Source organism: Syngnathus floridae, chromosome 4 (genome assembly GCF_059516105.1).
Source record: "Syngnathus floridae isolate MCC-2025c chromosome 4, RoL_Sflo_1.0, whole genome shotgun sequence".
NCBI lineage: Eukaryota > Metazoa > Chordata > Actinopteri > Syngnathiformes > Syngnathidae > Syngnathus > Syngnathus floridae.
Window position 1 is genome coordinate 6,018,590 of NC_142416.1, and position 16,186 is coordinate 6,034,775.

Consider the following 16,186-nt stretch of genomic DNA (forward strand, 5'->3'; position numbering starts at 1 on the left):
TATTCCACCACCCAAAAAACCACAGTGGTCATAGAATCTGACAAAAGTAATACATTCAAATGGAGTGCAAAATAGAAAATGAAAATCAGATATTACTTTTGAATTGTTTCATCTGAATTATTTTGAAAAACAAATGCATGAAATTGGCCTGGACAAAAATGATGACAAATACAACTTGAAAAAGTAATAACTACAATGAACTTTCAATGAGACATACACCTCTGAGCGGGTATTTTGGCCCACTCATCATGAGCAAATTGCGCCAGTTGTGCTAGGTTTGAAGGGTCTTATAGCATTTATCTTATAGGGTGCTTGTATAAATAGTGTTCTCTCGATTATCGCGCGGGTTTCGTTCCTGAAAATGCCCGCAATACGTGAAATCCGCGAAGTCGAGGTTGGCTTTTGATTAAAATTTTTTCCCTCTAAAACTTGATACACTTAATAATTTTACCTTTTAAAATGCAAAATGAAGAATAAATAGCGAGCCGCAGGCTCTGTGAGGAGTGTCTTCTGCCTGCCGGCAACAGACTAATACAACGGAACGTTGGCTAAAACTTCAGTTAAAATCTTTTTATTTGATCCTAAAATGGCTTACCAGAACAAGACTCCTGCCATGCATTTTAGCCAAGGGTACAATCCTGGTGGATTAATGCGACGTTCAACCTTTAAAATCAAGTTTGATGGCCATGCCTGTTCCTCCTCTGCTGCTTCTTATTGGTCGTCGTTATTTTCTTGGTTGTCATCTTCTTCTTCTTCGTCCTTGTTGTTTTCTTCTCTCTTCTTTTAAAACCAGGAAGACGCACTACTGCTGCGATATATATATGCTGATATAAAAAAAAAAAAAACTTGTCCTCACCCCCCGTGGGTGGTCTCTTTTTCCCTTCAAGCTCGGGTCCTCTACCAGAGGCCTGGGAGCTTGAGGGTTCTACGCAGTATCTTTGCTGTTTCTAGTACTGCACTTTTCTGGACTGAGATGTCAGATGTTTTTCCTGGGATCTGTTTCAGCCACTCCTCCAGTTTGGGGGTTACTGCCCCTAGTGCTCCAATGACCACAGGTACCACTGAAGTCTTAACTCTCCAGGTCTTCTCCAGCTCTTCTCTGAGCCCTTGATATTTCTCAAGTTTCTCATGTTCCTTTTTCCTAATGTTACCATCATTTGGGATGGCTATGTCAACCACAACGGCTTTCCTCTGCTCTTTGTCCACCACCACAATGTCCGGTTGGTTCGCCATTACCATTCTGTCTGTCTGGATCTGGAAGTCCCAGAGGATCTTGGCTTGGTCATTCTCTACCACCTTTGGAGGTGTTTCCCACTTGGATCTTGGGACTTCCAGTCCATACTCTGCACAGATGTTCCTGTACACGATTCCAGCTACTTGGTTATGGCGCTCCATAACTATGCTTTACCTGCCAGCATCTTACACCCTGCAGTTATGTGCTGGATTGTCTCAGGACCTTCTTTGCACAATCTACACCTGGGGTCTTGTCTGGTGTGGTAGATTTGGGCCTCTATCGCTCTGGTGCTCAAGGCCTGTTCTTGTGCAGCCAGGATCAGTGCCTCTGTGCTGTCCTTCAGACCAGCTCTTTCTAGCCATTGGTAGGATTTCTGGATATCAGCTACTTCAGCTATGTTTCGGTGGTACATCCCATGTAGGGGCTTGTCCTCCCATGATGGTCCCTCCAGCCTCATCTTCCTTTGATGCTCATTGTCTGAGACATTCACTGAGCACGTGATCCGTTGGGGCCTTATCCCTGATGTACTTATGGATCTTGGATGTTTCATCTTGGATAGTGGCTCTCACGCTCGCTAGTCCTCGGCCTCCTTCTTTACGGCTAGTGTACAGTCTCAGGGTGCTGGACTTGGGATGGAACCCTCCATGCATGGTTAGGAGCTTCCGTGTCTTGATATCTGTGGTCTGTATATCTTCCTTTGGCCACCGTATGATTCCTGCAGGGTATCTGATTACTGGTAGGGCGTAGCTGTTAATGGCTAGGGACTTGTTCTTGCCATTGAGCTGACTTCTTAGGACTTGCTTTACTCGATGGAGGTATTTGGCTTTGGCTGCTTTCCTTGTTTCCTCGTCAAGGTTGCCATTTGCCTGTGGAATTCCAAGGTATTTGTAGCTGTCCTCAATGTCTGCTATTGTTCCTTCTGGGAGTGAGACCCCCTCTGTGTGGATTACCTTTCCTCTTTTAGTCACCATGCGGCCACATTTCTCAAGTCCGAATGACATTCCGATGTCAGAGCTGTAGATCCTGGTAGTATGGATCAGGGAGTCAATGTCCCGCTCGTTCTTAGCGTACAGCTTTATGTCATCCATGTAGAGGAGGTGGCTGATGGTGGCCCCATTCCTGAGTTGGTATCCATAGCCCGTCTTGTTGATTATTTGGCTGAGGGGGTTCAGTCCTATACAGAACAGCATTGGGGACAGAGCGTCTCCTTGGTATATACCACATTTGATGGTCACGTGTGCAAGTGGCTTGCCATTGGCTTCAAGTGTGGTTTTCCACTGTTTCATCGAGTTGGCGATGAAGGTTCTCAGAGTCCCATTGATGTTGTACAGCCTCAAGCATTCAGTGATCCAAGTATGTGGCATTGAGTCATATGCTTCTTGTAATCAATCCAGGCAGTGCTCAGGTTGGTACGTCTAGTTCTGCAGTCTTGGGTGACTGTTCTATCCACCAGGAGTTGATGTTTTGCTCCTCTGGTATTTTTACCAATCCCTTTCTGAGCAGTGCTCATGTATTGATCCATGTGCCTGCTGATCTTATCTGATATTATGCCCGACATCAGCTTCCATGTTGTAGAGAGGCAGGTGATTGGCCGGTAGTTGGATGGGACTGTACCCTTTGATGGATCCTTCTGGATCAAGATCGTACGCCCTTGGGTTAGCCACTTGCAAGTGCTTAAAAAGGGCATACTGTCTCCCGTGTGGTTCTTGCAAAAATAAGTTAGAGTGAGGACCACTCTAAAATTTTGGTGCCGTAACCCGGATCCTCATACCCGCTGCTGGTGGACGGAGGACGACGTGCTGCATTGTCGACAAGCCAGCGTCCATTAGGAGGACCTGGAAAAGAAAGACCCGGGAAGAAAATTCTTCGCTGGGCCAGCATCTTAGGTCTGCCTTCGTCTGACAACAGTGGATTGATGGGGTCCGGTAGAGCAACGAACCAGGGGACAAGTAAAAGCCCTAAAGTAAAAGATGTGAAACGCGTAAAACGTAGAGGTGCACGAGATATCGCTTGGGTTTAAGTCCCAGTGGAAGAAACAGCCTAAGAAAAGCAGAGCATCTTTTTCATTCATCGAAGAAGTGCGTAGATTCTTCTTTGTCTGTTTTTCCAAGCTAAGGGATCGGGCTTCGGTTAGTGTCCCAGTGGAAGGAACGTGCTAAGAAAAACAGAGCTTATTTTTTGTTAATCAAAGAAGAGCGTAGATTTTTCTTTGTCCGTTTTTCCGGCCAAAGAACAGCTTGGGTACAACTCCCAGTGGAAGAAACGGGCTAGAAAAAAAACTGAGCTTCTCTTTCTTAATTGAAGAAGGGCGCAGATTTATTTTTTTTTTGTCCGTTTTTCTAAGCTGTTTGCATGAAAGTTGTGTGGTTGAATGTGACTGGTAGGATAAATTGACTAAAAAGCAGTTCTAGCATTCATCCACGGCAATAACACAGGCTAGTAGTTTGTTGAAAGGTCAATTTAAACCTGCATTGAGGATCCTCAAAGAAAAAAAAAACTTGAAAAAAATTGGAAAAACTAAAATTACTAAAACTAAGATGGGAAATAAAAATGATAAATCTCTAGCTCTTGAAGGAGATGAGAAGCACATGGCGAGTAGATTTTCTAATTGTATGTAATACATGCAGAAGTGGTAGGAAAAGTATGGGGTACAAGGAAAGTTGAACGTTGTGGTAGAACTTTTGGAGGAGAGTGTGGCTAGGAAGCCAAAGGGATTGAGAAAGGAAAGAAAAGAGAGAGAAATGCATTGTGCTAGAGTGTGGTTGAAAGCTTCACAAGAGAGAAGAGAGCAAATTCAAAAGACAAAAAATAGATAATAAAGTGATGAGGCTGCCATTTAAGATTTGAAAAAGAATTCAGGGTGCACAGTGGCATCCCATTCAATGATGCAGCTGAGAGTGCTTATCAGCAACATCTTAAAAATGCGCTCCTCACTGGTCTCCCCCCTGACTTAGGCAACTGGGTGAGGAAACACTTGGTGGAAGCGGACACTGCTGTTACAACGACCATGCAGTGGGTCAGAGATGCTGACAAAGTGATCCAAAAAAGCGCAAGTTCTGATGTACCGTAATTGCCTATAAACCGCACCGGATTATAAACCGCACCAGCTAAAATTCAGGGATATTTCAGTTTTTTTCTTACATAAGCCGCACCGGACTATAAACCGCACGTGCACACGAGTTTTTTACAAAGAAAGACAGTACATAGAAAGCCTTTTTAACGTTTTAATAACATACTTGAATGTGTCTTTCTAAACATTTCCTGTGACGCAGCAAGTCAAGTCAAGTCAAGTTTATTTGTATAGCCCTAAATCACAAACAGTCTCAAAGGGCTTCACATAGCCAAAAATTGACAATTATTCTCAAAGCATCCCCTGATCATAAGCTCCCAAAACGGCAAGGAAAAACTCAAAAAAACCCTGGCAGGGGAAAATGAGAAACCTTGAGAAGGGACCACAGATGGAAGGATCCCCCTTTCAGGATCACCAGGTTATAATGGATGCAGAGAGTGCACAAGTAATACATAATATGAAAATCAATGAAAAAATGGAAAAATGGAAAAATGCAGCAGTAGTACCGCAGCAACGCGGAAGTGTGCACGCGAGTTATTAGCAAAGAAAGACTGGACACAGAAAGTTTTTTTAAAGCTTTAATAACATACCTTATAATTTTTTTCCAAACACTGCCTGTGACGCAGCAGTAATACCGCAGCAACACGGAAGTAACAGCGAAGTCACTGAGACGCAGCGGTAACACAGCAGCAACACAGCAGCAACACGGTAACACAGCACTAACAGGGCTGGTTAAAAAAACATACCAGTATAAGTAAAAAAAGAGCCGTCTTCATCTTCCTCCTGTGCACTGAAACCATCGAAGTCTTCCTCCTTAGTGTCCGATTGGAATAGCGTTAGATATCCTTCGCCTCACACTTTCTCAGTCTCTCTTTCGTCGTCGCTTTTATGCATTTCTTCGAGTGTGAAGAGGGTCTGTTCATGCTAATCTTATTCATGCACGCAGCGCTAAATTACATTAAACTAGAGAGCGACACGTATAGCTTAAAAGCGGCATCATATGCATTTCTTTTGTCCCCCATAATGACGGTTTGTGTATAAAAGCTTCCTGTCTTTGAGTGAGTGCGGGTGTGTGCGTGATGCGCGAGACGATCAAAACACAAACTAGCACGTCTTCTTCGGCGCATTATCTCTTCTTCGTCTGTCTCGCCCTTGCTTCCTGCTAGAGCGCCCCCTGGAGACCGGAGGCCGTAAAAATCCATAAGTACGCTCCAGAGTAGACACAAGATAATGTCATCAACATCGACTGCCTTTGGCTTAAAAGCGGCATCATATGCATTTCTTTTGTCCCCCATGATGACGGTTTGTGTATAAAGGCTTTCTTTCAGTAATGTCCGTCTTGATCGCGTTCTGCGTGATGCGCGAAATGTAAACACAAACTAGGGCGTCTTCTTCGGCGCATTATCTCTTCTTCGCCTGTCTCCCTCTTGCTTCCTGCTAGAGCGCCCCCTGGAGGCCGGAGGCCGTAAAAATCCATAAGTACGCCGCGCCGCCACTTAAGCCTCAGGGTTCAAAGTAACCTTCTGAATAAAATGCATTAAAAGTTCACATTCATTACAACTTGTTTTTGGTGAGCAAAATGTCAGAAGAATTGAATTTAAATGCTGATTGATTGGGTTTTAATACAATGCAGATGGTCCAAACAGTGCCACTGCTTTGTGTAATCTCTGAGTCACATGGCAGAGTCGGAGAAAGGGTTTAGAGCACAGGTGTCAAACTCAAGGCCCGGGGGCTAGATACGGCCCGCCACATCATTCTATGTGGCCCGCGAAGACAAATTGTGCATCAAATTCGTGTGTCATTACTAGAATTACAAATTGTCTTCACTTTCAATATCTTTTTTTTTTATATTTGACCAGTTTTTACTCGTCTGATTTGAAAACGAGTTATTTGTCAGTTTGTTTTGTAGCTTTTACTGTATATAATAGTGTTAAGAGTAAAAGTGATCAAGTCATCACAAAAATCACGAAAAAAATCTTATATAAGCCGCACCTGAATATAAGCTGTAGGGTCCAAAATTTTGGGAAAAAGTCGCGGTTTATAGTCCGGAAATTACGGTATTTCATCTAGCCCGCATGTGGCCAATCGTAATTTAAAAAATAAATAAATAAATTTGTGTCGTGCGTACAATACAACTGTTTCGCTTTTATTTTGAAAGGCGTCGCACTTCCGTGTAGCGTACGTGTATGTGAACTGTGCGTGAAGGTGAACAGTGCGAAATAATGCTGCCCGAGAAACGTGTGCTGACCCTCAGAAAAGAAAAGTTGACAAGGAGTGCCGTGTTTTCAACAAGACATGGACTGCCAAGTATTTCTTTACAAAAATGAAAGGTAAAGCCATGTGCCTGATTTGTGGTACACAGGTCGCTGTGTTTAAAGAATGTAATTTGAGTCGCCACTATACGACCAAGCATGAGAAAAAATACATCAGTCTGATAAACAGGGCGCATCAGAGGCTGATGCATTGCTAGCAAAACTGCAAGCCCAGCAAGGACTTTTTATCAAACTTCACACCCAGAGATGGAGCGGCTTTGTCATTTGAAGAAAAGTTAAAGAAGTTAAGAATAAATTGTACTGATTAATAATTGTTTTTTTATTTGACCTTTACACCACAATTCCACATAGCTTAATATAAATATAAACAGAATAATTGTATTCTTCTAATTACCAGTACCAACTATTTAAAATAAATAATTTAGTGCATTTTACAATGGAAGAAAATTGAGCAGGTTTAAGTTATCGTAGGTGTGGCCCTCTGACACAACTCAGGTTTTTCATGTGGCCCCTTGTAAAAATTAATTGCCTACCCCTGATCTAGATGATGATGGTAATGATCTAGATGAAGATACAACGGTCTTCTTCCAAAGTTCCCAAAGGGGCAGAGGAAGAGTTAGAGACCAACAAGGTCACAAGCCACTATTCAAATCAAAACCCCCATCAGATTCAGCCAACTGTTGGAACTGTGGGAAACATGGACACTGGTCAAGAGAGTGTCGTCGTAAAAAACATATCAAAGGGCGGAGGAAGAGGCAGAGCAAAAGTCACATTTTCAGCATGACAAGCTTCCTCCCCTTTGACCGCTCATGCTCATACAGAGAAAGAAATAACAGAGGCCTCAGGTGGTGCGTGTTGGCGACAAAATCTCCGCCAGCATCACGCTGAGCACGGGGGCCCCCCAGGGCTGCGTGCTCAGTCCATTGCTCTTCACCCTGCTGACGCATGACTGCACTGCGACCTACAGCGACAACCGCATAGTGAAGTTTGCTGACGACACGACTCTGGTGGGTCTCATCACGAAGGGCGACGAGACTCGGTACAGGTTGGAAGTTGACCTTCTGACCACGTGGTGCCGGGACAACAACCTCCTGCTGAACGTCAATAAGACCAAGGAAATCGTTGTTGACTTCCGGAAGGGTCACACAACACACCTGCCGCTGATCATCGACGGTGCTGTGGTGGAGAGGGTGAGCTGCACCAAGTTCCTGGGGGTGCACATCAGTGAGGACCTCTCCTGGTCCGCAAACACCTCGTCACTGGCAAAGAAAGCTCAGCGCCGCCTGTACTTCCTGCGGAAGCTCAGGCGTGCATGTGCTCCTCAGGCAGTCCTGTCTACATTCTACCGTGGCACCATTGAGAGCGTCCTCACCAGTTGCATCGCTGTCTGGGGTGGTAACTGCACTGAACAGAACTTGAAGGCCCTGCAGCGCATAGTGAATACGGCTGGTAAGATTATTGGTGCTTCGCTCCCCTCCCTGAAGGACATTTACGCCTCCCATCTCGCCCGCAAGGCAACCTCGATTGCCAGAGATGTGAGTCACCCGGCTCACTCTTTGTTTGACCTTCTGCCCTCTGTGAAGAGGTACAGGAGCCTGCGCTCCCGCACCACCAGACTCGCCAACAGCTTCTTTCTCCAGGGTGTTAGGGCCCTGAACTCGCTACCCCCTTCTGCGTAGCGTGCGGCACTGTTGCGCTATTTTCGGGAATGTCTGCTGTACGCGCACTTGCTCCTTTTTTTTTTCTGCTCCTCTTATTTATTTATTTATTGTTGTGTTATTTATTCATTATTTATTCAGCACGCTTTTGTTATACTTGTTTACTTGTTTGTCTGTTGTGAGCCATGTCTTGTCACCGTGGGATAGGGGGGAACGAAATTTCGGTTTCTTTGTGTGTCTTTGGCATGTGGAGAAATTGACAATAAAACTGACTTTGACTTTGACTTTGAGATGTCCATACAGCAAAACATGTTATTGTCAGATTATTAGAATTTTTTTTTTTAGATTATTAGAGCTCCTTTATATACAAGAAGTATGACAATGCTGTTTGTATGCCCAATGACAAATGACCAGAGATCAAATTGTGTGCACACCAAAGTTAAAATTTGCAAATCAAGTGGTAAATAAATGCAAATTGCTTCTAGATGATAAATAAAAACTTAGAATGTGCTGTCCTCGCGTGTGTGGGCAGGAACCAGCTCATGATCGACTGCAGGAAAAGGCCAGCCTGTGACGAATCATTGGTGCTGGGACCTACCTTTCGTGCGCGAGAGCTGTGCATGTGTGTGCGTATGTGTTAAAATGATGACAATTGGCTAAACTTGTAGTGTAAAGAAATTTGCTAGACTGTGGTCTATCCAATTTGCACCGCAGAACAGAAACAATTTTGAAAAATAAAAATGAGAGAAAAAAAGAGAAATCTGTTTGCGAGCAGAAACTGATCCACACTATGTCACGTGCTGGCGCCACCTGCGACAGGACCACGCCCACCTGTCAGTGGAATCGCCGTCACCTGCCACGGGCTCATGGACAGCGCTATATCAGCGCCGCCAGCGCAGACCCGAGTGTCAGTCTGTCCCTTGATGCTGCTTCGCTCATCAATCCCTGAGATACTGACTCGCTTGACTATTTGGAATCCCGCAGAATTGTTTGTCCACCCCAGCCCGATCGCCGCTCCAGTGCCAGCTATTCCCATCATCCCCTTCCACAATAAAGTCTGTCGCTACGCACTTGGCTGTACTGTCCGATCCTTTACACACTAGTGCATGTTAGTGTCAAGCCCTCATGAGAAATTCGGGAAAAAAAAAACCGACAAAACATGCTTTCAGGAATTGGAAGAAGCAAAATTGTGAATTTAAGACATTGCAATGCTACATTTAATAGGAATAATTGATTGGTTGTGTTATAAGATTATACATACTTCTATATGTGAGCTAAATCTGAGAGATTGAGTTCTTTAAATTAAAAAACAAAGAAAACAATTCTGATTAATTTGCCAGCAGTTTTTTTGTGTTGAGTTTTTTTTGGACTGGTGGATTGTTCTATCAGGAACCTTGAGTTGAAAATGGTATATGAATGTTGTGTGGAGTGCTTGGATAAATTGGGACCAATGTGATAGAAAGACTCCTTTTTGGAGACTGTGTGTGAGATGTAAATGAGCATTGATGAATGATTGCCTGAATGAAAGGAAAATACAGGTTGAATGGTTGAAGTTGTTGGAGACTACTATGGAAAATTAGTAGAGCGACTTTGAAGAAAGAGTGATTTTGAGTAAGTTAAATGCTAAGAAAAAAAAAGGGTTGCTTTTGGATTGATAATTAACTAGAGAAAAAAACTGGAGAACCAATAACACATGCAGAAGATGTGTGAACCGGGAAATTGAGAAGTGTTTTGGAAAGAAGGTCAAATTAAATGATGATAGAATCCTATGTAGTAAAGAACACGTCTTCCAAAAAAAAAAAAAAAAGTTTGACAAAGTGTGAGGCATGGGCGTTGCCAAGCCTCAGAAGGAGGGAGGGAGTAGGACAGATAGTGAAAGATAGTAATAATACAACACTTTACGACAAATTGATTCTCTAATACATTTGGCGTCATACCATTAAGTTAAAATTTTCTCAAGCTTTTCAAAGCTTTGCTTGAAGCAATCGGAAGATGATTGAAAAGTTACTAAATAAGCTATGAGGAAGTGGTGTAGGTGTTAAGGGCACGCACTTATGCGCTTCCCTGGCTAATCAACACTTAATGAAAAGGAGGAGGGGGAATTGGCTGGGCTTCCTGAAAAACTGTTGACAAAGTGCCTATCTGAAGTAGGACTTTTAATGTCCATTACTGCAGTACAAATCCAACCAAGATCAGAGAATCTCCTTTAAAACAGGAGGCAATAAATGGGATAGCCGCTGTCATAAATGGTCTTTGGTTAGGAGGAATCATTAGGAAGTGCTCAAACTCTTCCGGCAAACACTCCCATTTGCCCAATTCAAAAGGGCAATACAACTGACTACAAGAGTTGCAAAGAACAGACGAAGAACAGTCCTTGGCAGATAGCATGATCAGAGCACTCAAACTGAAAGATGTGTCAAATGCAAATTTACTGCCGCCTGATCTTTCTTTCCCACAGGTCAACAACCGCTCCAAGCCAGGAGACTGAGACGACAGAAAGGTCATCAAAGAGGACAAACTGGGCCAGCCATGGTGGGAGGGACCATTCCAAGCCTTGCTGACTACCCCCACTGCACTGAACATTGCTGGAAGGCCCAGCGAAGTTTCACCTTAACCACTGGACGTTACAGAGAGTGCTGTACCCCATTTTCGGAGTGGGGGGAAGTCTGACTACAAAGGGGCCTCGTCGTTTAGGGCAGGGCGTCTCAATGTTGGTGAAGAATGGAATCCATAAGATCCCCACTCTGACTAGGCAATGGGAAATATCGGTGTCTCTGCCATCCTCGTAGCAACGGGGCTCCATATGCCAGGTGGATCCTCTGCTGCGTTGTGGCTGAAGCGTGCTATGGTCTATGGGCTCATCTGAATAGACCAAGTGACAATGTCGTCCGAGGAAAAAGATGGTCACATGATGAGAACTCTTTACTGGTCATGGGACCCCAGAAACCCATACGAAACCAACACTTGGTACCGGTGTGTGACGTTCACTGTGCGATCCCACACACAGGAGGGATGCTGTGTGTTCCAAACTCCCCCCCTTCCTCCACGCAAGTTCACCTGGAGGCCAGAAAAATGACTGTCACCGAAGCGAAATGCATGACCTCTGTGGGAGGAGTTGGATTTCAACTCCGTGCTGTCAGTCAGTGACGCTACACCTACTGCCCTGGACTCACAGAAAAGAACCTGTGATCGAACTCTTTTGTATTAATCTCAATGTGACTGTTGAAGGATGACAGATGCCACAAGTGGCCTAAACAAAAAGGCTACCTGGAATGGACTACACGTGTTTCATCTAAGAAAATGAAACCCACGAATGCATTAACGACTGCTTTCCAGGAGGAAACTGGATGGGAGCTTTGGACATCACCGCTGAGTGCCAGGATGGGAGAGCCATTTCAAGGCATAAGGGCTCTCCTACCAACATGGCTGCACCATCGGACGGGACCTACTTCATTCAGAATGGCTCGTGGTTTTGTGGTCACAAGAGTTGTCCGATGCTGCCCGCCAACTGGACACGGGTGTGTGCACCAGTGTGGGGGACCGACCACACCTACAGGATACAACATCATCAGCTGACGACAGCACACAACTCTTCTGGACGTCGACGCAGGGCTGTTGCAGCCTTTGAACCACATTACCCTGTCTGGGGTGCGACTGTCCCTGACAGCCACAAAGTGTGGTCCGTCAGAGACAAAGTCGTTCATGCGCTTTTTCTTTGGATCGGAGTTGGAAAACAATCAGTCTTCATCGAGACACTAAACTATCGTTTTCAATCCTTTGTGAATCTCTCACTGCAAGTCAATGATGGACAAAACAGAGAGATTCAGGCTATTGGACTGATGGTGTTGCAAAAAAGGATGGTTCTGGACTTGATGACTGCAGAGCAAGGTGGCGTGTGCCACATCATTGGGACTTCCTGTTGCACATACATTCCAGGAGTTAATGACACTCACATCAACGACGCCGTGAACTCACTGAAGAACTTACAGCAGGCTATGTCAAAAGACAAAGTCCCACATCAATGGGATTTCTTTTCATGACTATTCTCCGGGGCCTGGTGGCAACTGCTGTTGAAACTTGTGACTCCTATGCTTGTTGTGCTGGTATTGTTGTGCTCGTTTACGACCTGTGTCATCTCATGTTTGAAGTCAGCTGTATCAAGATCTGTGTCTTCTACTGTAGCTGAAGTGCGAATGCAACATCTCAGGCATGTTGAATGTGATGATTTTAATGCGCTGCGGACAAAAGATTGCGATAATGCCGATTAGCTGAACGTATTTCACAGAAACTTGATAATCTGACCGTCGGAAATGCCTCGCAAGTGATGAATACGTTGATGTACTTGTTTTTGTATTTATTTTTCTATCTTCATTATATTTTCTTGCTTATGTTTGTTAATCAGGGTGACATAATCATATGATAAAGAGGAGGGATATGTTAGGGTTGATAGATTAGTTTGATCCTATGCTTATGTTGGAATGTAACCTGTAATAATTAACCTAGCTTGTCCTGTCTTAACAAAAGTAGTAGAACAAAGTGCTAAAATCTTTTGAACTGATTGACCAGCTGCAGAGGAAGCAATCAAAGTTGTTCTGTTTACACAAAGTCGTAAAAAAAAAAACCTGCTATGCTTTTTGACCAGAGGCCAGGGGCTTCAACCCCATCCTGTCCACTCTCAACCCCACTCTCACCCCCACCCTGTTTCTCTCAATAAAAATGCTCTTGCAGGAGGCCTGAGTCAGACCTCATTCGATCATTGCTGTACGCACAGCGACGAATAACTCTCCACTTGCAAGTGCTTAAAAAGGGCATACTGTCTCCCGTGTGGTTCTTGCAAAAATAAGTTAGAGTGAGCACCACTCTAACACCTGTAAGCCTATATTTGTTATATATATATACGTATGTATGTGAGTGTGTATATATATATTGTTAGGGTTTTCCAGGTTATCTTTATCATAGGATTATGTTGGAATGCAACAGGTAATAAATACCTTACCTTGTCCTCCTTATCACAAGGTCGTAAAACATCCCCTGACATGTTTAGACTAGAGGACAAGGGCTTTCTAGCCAGCCTACCCATACCCCCACTCTGTTTCTCTTAATAAATATCCACTTGCAGGAAGGAGGCTTCAGACTTCATTCCTTGAGCGAGTGAACTCTCCACCTGCAGGTGTCTAAAAGGACTTGCTTGTCTCCCGTGTGGTTCTTGCAAAATAAGTTAGAGTGAGCAAATCTCTAACATATATATTATTATTATTATATACATACCCCTTAAATTCTGTCAGATAATGAGCAATTTCTTCCAGAAAATGATTGCAATTACAAATGATTTTGTATTATTATCTTAAGTTATTTTGCTGGCAATGAAAAACAGCAAAAGAAAATAGAAAAATAGTCAAATCAATTGTCATTTTACAAAAAAACTCTAAGAATGGGCCGGACAAAAGTATTGGCACTAGCCTAATACTTGGTAGCCCAATCTTCAGACAAAATAACTGTGAACAACCACTTCCAGTAACCACCACTGAGTTTTTTACAATGCTCCGCTGGAATTTTAGACCATTCTTCTTTGGCAAACTGCTCCAGGTCCCTGTGATTTGAAGGGTGCCTTCTCCAAATTGCCATTTAGAGATTTCTCCACAAGTGTTCTATGGGATTCAGGTTTGGACTCATTGCTGGCCCCTTTAGAATTCTCTAGTGCTTTCTCTCAAATACTTTCATAGTGCTTTTTGAAGTGTGTTTTGGGTCATTGTCTTGCTGAAAGACTCATGATCTCTTAGGGAGACCCAGTTTCTCACACTGGGCCCTACATTACGCTGCAAAATGTGTTGTTAGTATTCAGACTTCATAATGCCATGCACACAGTCAAGCTGTCCAGTGCCAGACAGCAAAGCAACCCCAAAAAATCAGGGAGCTTGTTTGACTGTAGGGACCGTGTTATTTTCTTTGAAGGCCTCGATTTTTTTCCCTGTAATCTCTGTGTTGATGCCTTTTCCCCAAAAGCTCTATTTTTGTCTCATCTGACCAGAGAACATTCGTCCAAAACGCTTTTGCCATTTTCAGGTAGGTTTTGGCAAACTCCAGCCTGGGTTTTTTATGTCTCTGGGTCAGAAGTGGGGTCTTCCTGGGTATCCTACCATTAAGTCTGTTTTCATTCAGATGCCAATGGATAGTACGGGTTGACACTGTTGTACCCTCAGACTGCAGGACAGCTTGAACTTGTTTAGATGTTCGTCGAGGTTCTTTATCCACCATTGGCACAATCTTTTGTTGAAATCTCTTGTCAATGTTTCTGTGTGTGTGCGTGTGTGTACACACACACACACACACACACACACACACACACACACACAAACACACACACACATACACAGTATATATCCATCCATATTCTGTACCACTTGTCGCGGGCATGCTGGAGTCCCAGCAGTCATCGGGCAGTAGGCGAGGGACACCCTGAACTGCAAACCGGATTCGGTTGAAGTTGGGAAATTGTGTAAAATTTAAATAAAAACAAAATAAAATGATTTGAAAATCCTTTTCAACCTATATTCAATTGAATACACTACAAAGACAACATATTTAATGCTCAAACTCATACTTTTTGTTTTTCAAATAATAATTAACTTAAGTTAACTTAACTTAATTAACTAAGAATTTCATGGCTGCAACACGTGCAGTAGAAGTTGGGAAAGGGCATGTTTACCACTTCGTTACATCACCTTTCCTTTTAATAACACTCAATAAACGTTTTGGTTTGTGGAATTCTTTCCCATTCTTGCTTGATAAACCCCTTCAGTTGTTCAACAGTCCGGGGTCTTCCCTGTTGTATTTTACGCTTCATAATGCGCCACACATTTTCAATGGGAGACAGGTCTGGACTGCAAGCGGGCCCGGTGAGAACCTGGACTCTTTTACTTCGAAGCCACACTGTTGTAACACGTGCAGAATGTGGCTTGGCATTATCTTGCTGAAATAAGCAGCGGCGTCCATGAAAAAGACGTCGCTTAGACGGCAGCATATGTTGCTCCAAAATCTATGTACTTTTCAGCATTTATGTTGCCTTCACAGAAATGTAAGTCACCTCTGCCATGGGAACTAATGCACCCCCATACCATCACAGATGCTGGCTTTTGAACTTTGCGTCGATAACAGTCCGGATGGTCCGCTTCCTCTTTGATCCGGAGGACACAACGTCCAGTGTTTCCAAAAACAATTTGAAAAGTGGACTCATCAGACCACAAAACACTTTTTCATTGTGCATCAGTCCATTTTACATGAGCTCGGGCCCAGAGAACCCGGCAGCGCTTCTGGATGCTGTTCATAAACGGCTTTTGCTTTGCATGGTAGAGTTTTAACCCGCACTTACTGATGTAGTGATGAACTGTATTTACTGACAGTAGTTTTCTGAAGTTTTCCTGAGCCCATTTGGTGATATCCTTTACACACTCGTGTCAGTTTTTAAGGCAGTGCCGTCTGAGGGATCGAAGCTCACGGTCATTCATTCTTGGTTTCCGGCCGTGGCGCTTACGTGTAGTGGTTTCACCAGATTCTCTGAAACTTTTGATGATATGATGGACCGTAGATGTTGAAAACCCTAAATTCTTTGCAATTTTGCTTTGAGAAATGTTGTTCTTAAACAGTTCAACTATTTTCTCACGCAGTTGTGGACTAAGTGGTGAACCTCACCCCATCCTTGCTTGTGAATGAGTGAGCATGTTTGGGGAGGCTCCTTTTATACCCAATCATGGTACCCAATTAGCCTGATCACATGTGGGATGTTCCAAATAGGTGTTTGATGAACTTATCTCAGCTTTCTCAGTATTTTTTGCCACCTTTCCCAACTTCTACTGGAATTATTGCAGCCATGAAATTTGAAGTTAATTATTATTTGGCAAAAAACAATTAAGTTTATCAGTTTGAACATTAAATATGTTCTCTTTGTAGTGTA